Below are 12117 nucleotides of genomic sequence, written 5' to 3'. Positions count from 1 at the left end.
TCAAGGGCTAGTTTGGAGGAGCAAACTTGAAGAGCACGGAAAACATAGGAATAAAATGAAGCTTACTTTTGTTTAGTCGGATGACATGATTTAAAGTGTGGTGGAAGGCAAACCGATGAAGGTTTACGGTAAACCGTAGTACTGAAGTTGGATGTGTTACGTGTGACCAGAATGTCGAGAAACGGAAGAGAATTGCAAGTCTCAAGTTCAAAAGTGAACCCGAATAGCAGGATCAATAGAATTCATTGTTGAAAGAACTTTATTTAAATCATCTTTATTACCTTCAAAACAGGGTAAAAGTATCGTCTACGTATCGGAATCATGCTGGGAAGTTTAAAGTTTCAAACAGTTTTGATTCATAATAATGCATGTAGATATCAGTCAGGATGGGACTGAAGGGGCTTCCCATGGCTAATCCCTCAGTTTGCTTGTAATATTTATTTTGGAAAACAAAATGTGTTTGTTTCAAACAGAGTTGAGTGAGAGAAATTAGCTCATCAATTTCGATGCAAGAGAAATGAAATTCGCGAAGTCTGGTTTCTAGACATCTTAATGCACCCTCCACTGGAACATTGGTGAATAATGATTTTACATCAAAAGAAACCATGCGTAAATTTCTAGGAGAAATGTTTTTAACCTTTTTTACAAACTCTATTGAATTTCTTATGGTGTAACCCACATAGCACAAAAACATCCTTGGGATATCCCAAGGATGTTGCTCGCGGGATATGCGCACATCCTCAGGACATCCCGGAATATCCCGCGAACCTCCTAAACACCTCCTCCCGAGTGCTTAATGTCACATCCCGGGATATCCTCAGGACATCCTAACCAAGTCCCATCGACAGCATATGGGATGTTATTAGTATTTAAAGTCCTACTTACTACATCCTCAGGACATCCCGTAATATCCCAATTTCCTCCTGAGCGCTTAATGTCACATCCCAGTATATCCTTAGGACATCCTATCTACGTCCCACCGACAGCGTATGGGATGTCATCAGGATTTGAAACACTAGTTACAATATCCCTTTAACCTCTTAAATACATACTCTCAACTTCTTAGTGTCACATCCCAGTATATATACAGAGGAAAATTCCAGTGAAAGTATGAGAAGGTGTGATGATCTAAAACCTACTTTTTTTTACATAGATAGTCTCAAATCGTTCTCCTATGGTTACTATGGAAAAATCAGAAATGTTGAAAATATTTATACAACTTATTTTGTTTTTAAATCTGAATTTGTGAATATATTAAAACCGAACAAGGAAATTAAAATGAATTATTAATACAAAATATTAAAACTGAAAATTTTGCTTTTATTTTTAAGATATTAAAAATCTTTTGATCATTTTTAAACATCCAATAGCCCCCAAATTGAGTTATTCATAATTAAATTATTTTACAAAATCAGTTTCTAATTTCAGTTAATTTGTATTAAAAATTGAATAATAAAATTACCCATTTAATAATCTTTACATAAATGAATCATCTTTCTTTAAAACATATAAGGAATTTATAGTGTTTTGATGACACTGTTGGGAAATTGTTAAAAGGAATAAATTGTATTTTTAAAACTAAATCAATTCCTAGCCTCAGAATAAATAAATATGTTTTCATCACATGAGAATGCTGCAGGCTTTTTTATATATTTAATATTTAGTTGTAAAAATTTGACATTATGTTAACAATTCTTTATATCATTCAAAAGGTAACTCAAGAAGCTCTTCTAAAATTCTATCTTTCTGCTCACACAATTAAAAAAAAATCTGAAAGGCCTCAGATTTTAGCAGTCACTCAAAGAGGCTAAAGGTTTATGAATGCATAGATTATCAATACGGATGGGGCAGTGGAAATAGCAAAACATTTTATACGATACTGACACCAGAAAGTTATATATCTTCTATATATTTGAAAAATGAAGAAATATATCATGTAATTATGTAGAAATATTAAAATGTTTTCAATTAGATATATCATGAATTAAATGCATTTTAAATCAATCAGATTAAAAATTAAAAAAAAAGCATTGTTAAGAACTGTGTGTAATGCTTTTAAATAGCTTGGCTTGTTAGTCAATAATATATTAGATTTTAAAGGTAAATATGTTAAATTTTGCCAAATGGCAAGACTTGAATGAAAAGCGAAACAAGTTTACGACTGACGATATGAAGTCACATTTCAAAACTAATAGCCCTTTTAGATTAAAAAAAAAAATGTTCTGAAAATAATTTGCAATGGTTCATTGGTATTATTTTACGCAAAATTCAGTAAAATGAAATTTACCCGTTGAAATCAGCACCAAATTAAACTTTGTAAATTCTAGCGCATGTAAAAGGTTGTCTCATCCAGAATTTTATTACTAACCATTCATTTCAGAGCAAAATAAAACAGTAATTGCCATTTATATGACAATCAATATCAAAAATTTAAATCTGCATTTTACGCAACATAGAAAAACTTCAAAAGATCTACTGTTTACCATGCAATTAAGGCATTTTATTCTGCTATCAACTCTACCAATTAATTATTACATTAAGTATATTCAGTTTACTCTTTCTGCTCAATATATGCAATGTAAAATTTTCCATAAATTTATTAATTCATTTTATTTTGAGGTGAGCTTTTATTCAACTCTCAATGTCAACGAGAATGTTTAGTTCATTTTTTATTCGGTCTCAAAAGAGAAATCAAAATATGTGGATTTATGTACGTGTATTTATGAACCAAAATACATGAGAAATCACAGTGAGAAAAGCACTGCTACCTTAAACTGTGATTATATATAACAAATGCAGTGAATTATAGTTAAAAAATAGTGAAAATATTTATATTTCTGAACTATTTCATATATAACATTTTCAGTTTCGCATATGTGGCAATTTAAGAACTTTTTTACGTATACCAATTTTTTGAAATATCTGAAAATTTTTGTATCTTCAAGGAAAGCTTATTCTTTCACCTTTAGTATATAAGTAATGGTAATTTACCAGATAAAATTACTTAATGGGGAATACAGAAAAATATCTAACCACTTACCTTTGTGACTTCATCTGCAAAGAGACTAAAAAAGTAGTTCAGCTAAATCTGTTATAATAAATATTTATAATGCTAAATTATGCAATATCTATTAATCTGACAAATTTTTGTTAAGCTATTTATTTGGATGAAAAATAAACACATTCAGAAATTTATGGCACTATATTATGATTAACAGAGGAAAAACACTTTTCAAAATTCAAAATAGTTTTTATTAATCCAATTTATCACATTTTATTTAAATTCATGAAAAACAATCTTATATCCATGTATTCTTATGTATATAAGAACTCTTGATAAATTGGATCTCTGTCATTGCCTTTCACAGCACCTAAAATAAAAAAACACTCACAATTACTATATGTGAATATAATTCATAATTAAATTTAAACAAATGACCATTAGAATGCAAATTAAAGGAAGCATTTAAAATATTTTAACATTTAGTACCTATAAACAGAGTAGCAATTATTTGATTTTTCGTTTATAGTAAAATAAACATGGGGGATGCCTTTTAAAATTTCTTATGTCAGAAAATAAACTCAAACCACCAGCTGAACATATGAGCAGTTTTATCAATCAGCCACTGGTAGGTAACCTGGATACTGAATCAACATATAAAGTTGCCAAGATAAAGAGAGAAACAAAATTATGATAATCACATCTTACCTATTCATAAAACTATTTTAAATTTAATGTGTAAGCAAGTCCAAAAAGAGTGAGAATGAATTTATTTTGCAACACAAAGTAAAGTCTTGCAGGAGCAAAAAAAACTTGTCTCATGAGATTGGCAAGTAAAAAATAATTAACTGCATCTGGTAACATTCATCTGACAACACATAAGTAATTGTTAGCTAGGTACAGAAAATAAAATCTGATCAGGGACGTAGCTAGAGGGGGGCATCTGTCCCCAGGTGCAGAATCCAAGGGGCACCAAACTGATGTTAGAACATTTTAGAATTAAATGTTTTCCATCCTTGGCAAGCAGTAGGGGGCACGAAATCTTCAGTTGTCCCTGAGCGCTGAAAACCCTAGCTATGACTCTGAATCTGATCATGTTAATGCAATTTTAAACTTTTGAATTTAACCGCAGAAATTTACCAAAGAAGTACTTGTAACAGTAGTAAATGAAGATGTGGCTAATCTTTACTGTATGGTACACCTTGGTTTCTGTCTGAAAAAAAATCGCAAAGTGGTATTTGGTTGTTTGTGAAATGTGGAAGCCCATTGCGTCAAATAAGTTTTTCGGTAACCCTAATGTTGATAATGTTGGCAAAAGTAGCCTTTGGGGAAAAAAAACTTTTTTTTTTTTTTTTTTTTTTGTCAATAAAAAGGAGTTATTTCTGCAAATATTGCCAACGTGCTGTGATAAATTTAGTTTTGGGCTACTTTTTTTAATATTAAACCTTTTGTACGGTCCCAGGTTTTTGGTTCTTACCATTCTTTTCAATTGCTGTGTTTGGTTGCACAGAAGTGGTATGGTCTTGTATTTTGAACATGCTATTTATTATTTTGGTGTGGGTACCATCGTTTGAGTATGTCTGAGGTGACTAAGAGACGAAAAATTTAATTGAATTGCTTACTTGGAGGATGGTGGTGGGAAGCCTAAACATATGCATGTGAAAAAAAAAGGTATGTTAAAAAAATGATGTTTCATTTATTTTTCTGTCTCTGTGTGTTAATTTTTGTTAGAAGATTTGTTTTTTAATGTTTTTATGTTAGGAATATGTATATTTGGTAACTTATTCCTCTCTGTTTGTGTATTTTTGGTTGTCTGTGTGTTAAGACAGTGGCGAATTTTTTCTGGTAACTATGATATTTTTAACTTTCTGATTTTCTTAAAGTTAAAATAGATCAATGTGTACATGGACAAAGTTAAGGCAGTGCACAATGCCCAGTTTGTGCAGTTCTCTGATTTAATAGATCGATGTGTACATGGACACAGAGTTTGTGTATGTCTTTGACTTCTTATTTTGGTTTTGTGTAGTGGCCACCTTGAAATTGGTGCCGATCCTCTCAGGTGACGATCTTGATATAAAAAAAAAAAAAAAAGAAACAATTCGCCAAGGGTTACAGTAGAGTAAATTTTTACCAAAGATATTCTACCATAATCACCATTTCAGTGGTTTAAACACTAGTGGAGCAGTATGCAGAGATGAAGATTTGAGTTTTGTTTACACAGCATGATGGTTTAGGCACTCCAGCCATTACAGTGAACAAAATTATAATAAACATAGCCACAATAATTGTCTATAAATATTGATGTATAACACTGCATTAACTAATATATTTCTTATGCTAGTATATACAGAATCCTTAATTGAAGGAAAAATCAGAAGACTGTGCATGCATTTTCCTTTAACTGAAATATGGATTTGACCATACAAATCTCAGTCTTACGGGACATGCCACACTATGCAGATAGACAGTAAAAAGTGCTTATGTTGTTTTTATTTGTTAGAGGTATGAAATAAATATACTTCTAGATTTTAATTTTTTCTTTACTTGTTTTACATTTGGATTACCTATCAAAAAGTAAGGAATTTTGATATTATTACAATATCGGAGTTAAAATAACAATTATTGGACATGTTAAAGTAATGAAAATTTTAAATTAGGTTAAAAAGTAACCCTTTTTGTGGCATATTTTTTAATTAAACTCTATCAACATTAAAAACAACAAAACGTCCCTCTTTATTAAGGACTTTAATTAACTAATTTTAAATACGGAGCTATGAATGAATTTTTTCTCTTGCATGTTATAATAACTGAAACAAAATTACTCTGATACAGTCAAAATTCCTAAATGCAAGTACATAAAATTTACTCTAGCAATTTAAAGAGATGAGACACACTGAACACATGAATAAATTTCTATCAAAGAATAATTTATTAAATTTGGCCCGTTCCATAGTAAACTTTAACTATTAGATTACATTATTACACCATGTTATCAGTTTGAAAAGCAAGTCATTATGCCAGATCTTGGATGTAAAAGAAATGCACAAAATAATATACAGATTATTGAAAAATGGTGTATAACAATATTTATAGATATGATTAAATGTAACAGAAAATTTACTGTCACAACCACATTTTTAAGTGAAATGGGTTGATCTTTACAATATGGTAACTGGTAGTTTGGCGACATTTTGGAGGCGATAAAGGTTACTCTACCTGGGACTTTGGTAATAATGTGAGCAGTTCTCAGTTCCGATTACGCATTATTTTGTGTGAGGGAAATGAGAGATCATGGGATATGTCATGTGATATTAATGGACGAATTACGGTTCTTTAATCGGAAAAGGGGGGAAATCGGGAAAAAATCTGGAAATTTTGTATTTGGCTTTATTCTGTGTTGTGTGAAACAGTGTTCGTAAATTTTTGGATCCCATGGCCATAACTAAAGTGAATTCGAAATGGGTATTTATGTATGTATTAATTTAATGTATGCGCTCATTTATATTTTAAGTAGTGTTTTTGAATTTAATTATATTTTAATTAAATGATAGTTATTTTGTGAATTTTATGTTTGTGGGAATTTGGTATACGTTTTAGTTGAAGTAAACATGCATGGAAATAATTTAAATATCTGACACTAAGTATTTGTAATGGTTGCGGTATGAATTCGTTGGTGACGTGTATAATGTAATAGATGATTTAGAGGTAAAAGTTTTTGGATATTTTATTTATTTTATATGTGGAAATGTTCATATTTGGAAAGAGTAAATACTTTTTCGCAATCAGGTAATTTCATATATGTTCTTTTCACCGGGTTTAAAGATTGAGAAAATTGTCATGTATTTTCGTGAAATTTTTGTAATTTATGAGAAAAAAGTAGTGTACATGGATATAGTGAAGAGTGTGCGCAATGCCATTTTTTTGCAATTCTGGGATGTTTTTTTAAGTAAAAATAAGTTGGCGTGTACATGGTTTATGTGTATGTGTTATTTTGAAAAACGCGTAATGAGTATGGTATTGTGCACTTTTTCCCAATTTTGCAGTGAATATTTGTCATGATTAAGCAGTTTTGTTAGATAAAATTTCTAGCATAAGTGTAATTCGGCTAGTAGATTGTTGGAAGATGTGTTCAGTAGATAAAAAGAAAAGAAACATGTCTTTACTTCATGAAGACAAAATGGCGGCAGGAAAAAAAAATAGAGGGTTGCTGTAGGAGAGTTGGTCGCCAAAAAAACGCCAAGTTACCATAATGTAAAGATCAACCGTGAAATGTATTATTTTAACATTTTACAATATTTAAGGTATGGCATTAAATGCAACATTATGTGCCTGGATATAAGTTAGTAAATTAAAATAATAATAATAATAATCAAAGAATGAATGTCATGAAAAATTTCAAAAACAAGCAGAATTTAATTTAGACCTTTAGACACTTATGTTAAATAAATTTGAGAATTCTTCACCCAAAATTAAATTATAATTAACTAAAACCAGTTTGACTGACCTTCTACAAAATCCTTCAGCTGCAATTTTTTCTAGCTTGAAAACCAAATTCTTCTCCACATGGTAATAACATCTTAACTAGTTGAAATTCCTGCAGAAAGTTTGATAACACAGTAATAGAATTAATAGAATAGAAAAATTAACACAAAAGTATAGAACATCATTTAAACTTAACATTATTACAAATTTTGGTGCTTTCTGACTATCTGCAAAGCTGTGAAAATTGGCAAAATGTAAGTTTATGGTTCATATCTACTGCTCTGTTCACAAGTAGTAATTCAAATAAGCACTTTATAAGAAACAAGAAATTTTAGGATGCACACACACAAAAATATATACATTGGGTCAATATTCACATATTTTTCATCCAATGGAATACTATTCATAAATAAAGATTAAATATAAAGCATGTAAATACATGTGTGTGGCATGCATATTCATAGTTTGCTATTATCGTGTGCACTGTTTTAGCATAAGCAGATGATAAGAAAGTATCAGAATTTTTCACATATAAGAAAAGATTGCCCTGACAATAGTATCTCAATTGTTTAGCACTGACATTTACATAGCACATTAGAAATATATAGTAATATATGTATAATAAAAAGATAATTGCATATTATTAATTCATTTGTTTAAACGCCAAACTTTAACAATTCTTTCACATATAATTAAACAGAATTCTTTCACATGAACATCTAAAATCCATTCTTAACTAAAGAATAAATAATAAAACCATGTAAATTTCTTATCAAGCCCATCATTTCCGAAATGTCTACTTCTGAAAGTTCCCAGCATTTCTCAATATATTATTAAATTACTAAACTAAGCATCAATGATCGTCATGTTCGCTAATGTGGCAATATCTTTCACACTTCTTTTTTACCACAAGTAACAAGTAGGCTTCAATAAATCTTTAACTGTTACATGCTACTTTTGTCTAAAATTTGTACAAATAATAAAATTAAATGAGCTCTTTATAATATGCTCAAAGAAATAATTTTGTATGAAAATTTGTATGTTATATATTGGCCTGATTAATGATTCAGGAAATAATTCGGGTTTTCAAAGTGCTTCCAATAATTCAAATTTTAGCTTGTGTCAAAATAAAATCTATAACACAAAGATAAGCAAATTTCCTTATGAACAATGCATTTTAACATTATTCAATCACTGGCAATCACACAGTACTGATTGCTTCAATAAACATTACTGTAACTGTGTCATTTAAAAGACTGTAATGTTTTAATTATTTCCTTAATTAAAACATTACAGTCTTTTCCTCCTTCTAACACCAAAAGAAAACCCAGATAAGAAATATAAAAATATCAGTAAAATAAATTATATTATTGAATGACACTTTACATTAATTACACTTATGCATAGATTATTTTATTATAAATTATTTCAAAATCAAAGAAGAGAAGGGGGAGAAACTTTAGTATTGACATTTCTAAAATGATATAAACATTAATCATTTAGTACAGTTTGTTATTTCAGGCAAAAAGAATTCACTTTTCTGGATAGCATTTATATTTCCATCTCACTTTCAATGAAACATTAAGAGAAATGCATATAATTTAAACACCAGTTTATTTTATTTATCAGACAGATTATGTCAACTCGAAAAAAACCTATCAGTAAAATTCGGTAGTAATAATTCTGAATGTTACGCAACTTGCAAGATTCAACAAAAATTATCAATACTTTTATTATAATGACAATACTACAGTAACATGAACATAAAATTAAACTGCATATAACTATAAAATAAGCCAGCATATAATAATGGTGCATTGGTTTCTAAAACAATGGGCTCGATGAAAAAATACATGTATTATGGTAGCTATTCATATTCTTCAGCTTTCCTAATATTCTCATGTTCACTTTACATAACTAAAGTATCTAAAATACAATAAAAATGCAAACAATATTTATGAGAAAATGGCGCGTTTTTGAAATCCAAGATGGCGGCCAAAATTGTTTTCCCTGTCCGAGGGAAATCGGACAGGGAAAACAACTCTGACCTACCAAACCTGGAAAGAACAAGAAAAAACGAACTTACTGAATTTATGAAGCCATCCTGAAGGCTACTCATCGCTGTTCCTTCAGATATCTATCAGGATACCTGCAAATAATAAGAAAAACAAAATATAATATTTTTTTGCTGAGCACAAGTTTAAGAAATATTAAATGAAATTGTTTAAATTACATTAAATACAACTGCTTAGCAGAAATGCAAATTATAAAAAATATATATATATAATATTTTTTTGCTGGGCAAAAGTTTAAGAAATAATAAACGAAATTGCTTAAATTACATTAAATACAACTGCTTAATATTTTCAAATATGCGATTATAAAAAAAAATATATATATATATTTTTTGCTGGGCAAAAGTTTAAGAAATAATAAACGAAATTGCTTAAATTACATTAAATACAACTACTTAATGTTTTCAAATATACGATTTGCAGAAATCAGCTTTACAATATAGTTTCATGCTTTAAAACTAAAAGAAATATCTATCATAAAATTAATCAAGAAACCCACTCTTTTATAAATACATAAACTATTTTTATAAATCTAGAAATACTTAAAAACGCTTAAAACATACAGTAAAAGCAAAAAAAAAATTCTCAGTATCGTAAGTAAGGGATAAGTTAAGTAATCGTTTTAAACTACGAATTTACTTTATTCTCGTTAGCATCCTCTGACAATATATGAAATTAAATTGAATTTATATCATAATATATATAAATAATAATATTAAATTGCATTAATAACCAATTAGCACTTACTTTGTACACGAGACATCCTTTCCGCGCGCGATCGATTTGGCGCCCAAAGTTACGGTTACTAGTTACGGTTGCAGTGAACGATGAACTCGGATCGTTAAGTTAATAATTTTGGCAAAATTTATTAAGAAGTTCTGCAAGTTCTTGTAAATAGAATTATTGAAATTAGAACTGCTATTTATTGCCAATAAACAAATATAAAATTGTTACATAGTATAATTTTTCTTATATTCCTACTCTTATGTTTATTCACAATCTACATTTGATTATATTTAAGGTCTTGTTTTTACAGTTCAGAATGTATAATTAATAATACTGCTTTCTAATTTGATTAAAATAAAATACAGTAAATTATTTCAAACAGAATGGTATAGGTTATTTCGCTGCAAACAATTATACTAAATATACTTATTTATGTACATTTGAGAATTTAGCGCCGAGCAGTTATTAATCATCCATGATGCTCTTCTGTCTGCCTATTTACAATTCTAAATTACATTTTTGGAAAGAAAAATTAAATTCAAGATTAAAAAAACTTTTTTTTAATGAAAATGTAACTTTTTTCAAAGCTTCATTTATTAGCTAGAGTGATTCCAGTTTACTTATCTGTATTATCACAGTGAATCAAATATTATTACTGGCTTATCAAACATTAATAACAGTATAAATAGAGCTTTGGCCCGATTGAATAAACGTAAGAAGACCAGCTAACAAAACTTGTAGCCGCATAATAGGGTTTTAAAAACGATGTTTGAAATTTCAGCTAATTTCTGTAATGCATCCCCGTCATTAACTCCACATGGATTGCCAAATATTTACAAAGGCACCTTCAATTTCGTAGCTTAATAGTAGCTACTTTTGCAGTTATTCCAGCAAGCCCTAGATCAGAAACAACAGCCATTTAATGCACATTGGTCTCAAGTGTCTTTCCAGTGCAGGATTTACGTATAAGCTACACATATAAGCTACTATTATATATAGCTTAGGGCCCCCACTTTCTTCGCCCCCCTAAAATTAAAATATAGTATAACAGACTTATAAAGGGCCCTATATTTCAAACAGCCTAGAGCCTTATCAAGTCTAAATCTAGCTTTGTGTCTTCCTCAGAAAGGAATTCGTGCTAAATAATTCATGTGAATATGGGAGCTTCGACAGAGGTTCATCATGCCCCAACCCATTGCTTTACAAAATTTCACTTAATACTCACATGCATGAATGACGTAATGGGCTGGAGCCACTCGGGTTGGAATCATGAACAGTGGCTTAGAGTCATGGGATTATCTTCAGAAATCATGTGAAATCTCGCCTACAAAAATCTTACTCTCCCATCTTGGGTAGTAGTAGGTATAGGCTCAGTAAACAGTCATCCACTTACATATTAAAAATGGCGAAGCGGTGTCACGCAACATGGGACTGAGTAGCAGTGAGTTCATCTGAATCCACAGTCTGCGCTGAGATCTAGAAGACCTCTTTATAAGAAAGGAGGAAAACTGAACTTACATAAGTGCATCCTTATGTAAGTTCAATTTTTGTTTTCATTACTGACTAATTAATTAAGCAAAGGATCAAATAAATCTTCGGCACCTTTATGCAAATTCACTTTACTGGACTTTATCATCTATAAATACAGCTTCTAAATTCTAGATCACAAGGGCTCTGTTAAAAGAATCAAGCAAGCCAACTAGATATCTAGTTTGCCTTGAATGAAGATGGTTTGATAAGGAGTACATCATAACTGGGCCGTTCCTAGGCCATTAGATGCCCGAGTACATTCGAGATTGCCGCCCCCAAATTTAAAACAAAATGCTCAATGAT

General features: G+C 30.0%; 1 long non-coding RNA gene across 1 annotated transcript; it reads right to left on the bottom strand.

Moving 5' to 3' along the window:
• Positions 1-3229: 3229 nt before the first annotated feature.
• Positions 3230-9561, bottom strand: LOC146997302 (uncharacterized). The gene is made up of 2 exons (XR_015041309.1): positions 7506-9561; positions 3230-3371 (listed from the first exon to the last, which is right to left on the bottom strand). It is a non-coding gene; the product is annotated as an uncharacterized LOC146997302 (long non-coding RNA).
• Positions 9562-12117: the final 2556 nt, after the last annotated feature.

This window comes from Stegodyphus dumicola, chromosome 5 (assembly GCF_044657685.1).
Source record: "Stegodyphus dumicola isolate Sdum_Otavi_A_Nest chromosome 5, ASM4465768v1".
Taxonomy (NCBI): Eukaryota; Metazoa; Arthropoda; class Arachnida; order Araneae; family Eresidae; genus Stegodyphus; species Stegodyphus dumicola.
The sequence above is the reverse complement of the archived record's forward strand: the minus strand, read 5'-3'. Positions and strand labels throughout refer to the sequence as shown.